Source organism: Palaemon carinicauda, chromosome 3 (genome assembly GCF_036898095.1).
Source record: "Palaemon carinicauda isolate YSFRI2023 chromosome 3, ASM3689809v2, whole genome shotgun sequence".
NCBI classification, from domain to species: Eukaryota; Metazoa; Arthropoda; class Malacostraca; order Decapoda; family Palaemonidae; genus Palaemon; species Palaemon carinicauda.
Genome location: NC_090727.1, coordinates 12,234,263 through 12,236,503, shown reverse-complemented (window position 1 = coordinate 12,236,503; position 2,241 = coordinate 12,234,263).

Below are 2,241 nucleotides of genomic sequence, written 5' to 3'. Positions count from 1 at the left end.
GTTATTTATTGATGGATTCTTTTACTGAAATTCCTAGACATTACAATATGCTTTTATTTGTGTAATTGTGAGTCTGGATTTACGTGTCTATTCATTCATAAAATGCTACGTAAATTATTTCTTTTTTACTTGATAGGTCTCAGCATATTTCATGTGTATATTTACTGTGGAATGCTTTATTTGATTTCGCCGGATTAACATGATTGCGTCTATATTCAGCTTTCAAGGAAATGGCATTCATTATTTGTGATTTGATAAAAAAATTATTTCCCTGTCACTCCGACTCTACCTTTTGAATGCAGAAAGTTTCCTTTCTCAATTAGTACGTTTTCTCCGAGTTGGTGTGGTAATATCACTTCCAGACTCTCTGAACATATGATGTTGGTAAAGTATAAACAATACGTTTGAATGGGAGTATAAAAACTACAATTATCATTATTTTACGTAACACCATATCTAGCTAAAGGAGAAGTGGCGGTAGATTTTGTACATTGTAGACAATCCTAACGATTCAGTGTTAAAATAGATAAAAATTGTAGATGACAGTGGACATTTTTCATATCCGCTTTTGTGTTGTTTTGAGTAATGAGTTAGAGCTATTGTGATGATATTTTCGGCATAATAGTCCTTTAAAGTTAAAGTTGCGGGTTTTAGGTCTCCCCTGAGACGACCTTCATCATCTCCTCGGGCGACCATAAGCCAGCTGGGACTATCACTAGTCCCCTCTAACCTCCCCCACAAGTGCCACCCTGGGGAGTACCCCCGGAAGAAGGTCTCACACTATTCGCGCCTTAACGGGGACGCGAACTCGGGACCTCTGAAACAGAAGCCCACGACACTACCAACCTAAGGACTCACATTCTATTTACAATACTCCGTTTAGTGACCTTTAACCCTTGTTGGTATATTTGGGATTTTACACTTTTTCACTCACCTCCTTTCCATTGGGTACTTTGAAATACAATTACTTAGTCATTATCGAGCATCCTTTGGCATTCATTTTCCATTTCAAAATATATCAAGTTTCCATTGTTTAAGTTGTTAATTAATTTTATCAATTGATTATTTGCCTTTTGGTATTAGCTATTTATTTATTCACTTATACATATGTAGTGGGAAGCTTCCTGGTCAACTCAAAATCTTTTATCGCCAATTTCATATGAATTGTGGACGAAAATAATTATAATGATAATACTAATAACAATAACAATAATGACGAAAATATGTTCTCTCTCTCTCTCTCTTTTGTCTTGTTAATAAGTTTCATTGGTCGATCTTTTAATTAAGATGACGAAGAATATGTCAAAACTCAAGATGGTTTCATACCCGCTTTGTTTGTAATATTGTTTTACGATGAAAACATACTATTTATATAGCTTCTTTAAGATGATGTATGATAACGAATTGCATAGAAGAGATGGCGTCTTGAACATTATTCTTACGTAGATGATTCGAAATCGGTAAGACTTTTAGTTCTTTTCTATCTAGCTAAAACTTAGGATAATTTCATAATGAACTATGACCTCAAAGGTCTCCATTTTACCATCATGGAGTCTTGCAATCCTGAGTTCCGAAGATCCTCATAACAGCAAGAAGCTGGAAAATTCATTACGAATGACAAGTTTTGACGCTGAAAGCGGATATAAGGGATATTCTTGATAAACTTTGGCGTTCAATCTTCATCATTGTCTTCACCCAATATAACTGAAAATCGTAATAATTGTTGATTTTTATGTGCTTATCAATGTAAGGTAAAGCATAATTTTCTTGTATTATCAACTAAGATAGTGCTCGACTTTTGTAACGATGGCTTTTTTCTGTATTATTTATAAATGTAACTCGTGCATAATGAGCCTTACTGACCAAGAATAACGCAAGAATTCAATATATTTTCCACTACAATAACAACGAAATTACTCAATGTGGGGGGAAAAAAAACACGGTTTTAGGTGTTATTTTGGGGTCTCAACATCTGCAGGCGTACTTATTACTTTGTTGAAATACAAACGACGGCTGTTAAATGACACCGCATCTACTAATGAGTTTATTCAGTTTAACAAAAAATAAGACACAACTATTTCATATGAAACATAAAATCAAAGATGATATAGTGTTAATGAACCTCATAAGATGATTAATTCATTAAAGTAAAAATATTTCTGACGTACACAGATTTATTCACGGATTAATTTTGGAGAGGTTTAAAATCAGAACTCTTTATTCTTTTATTATACTTGATGC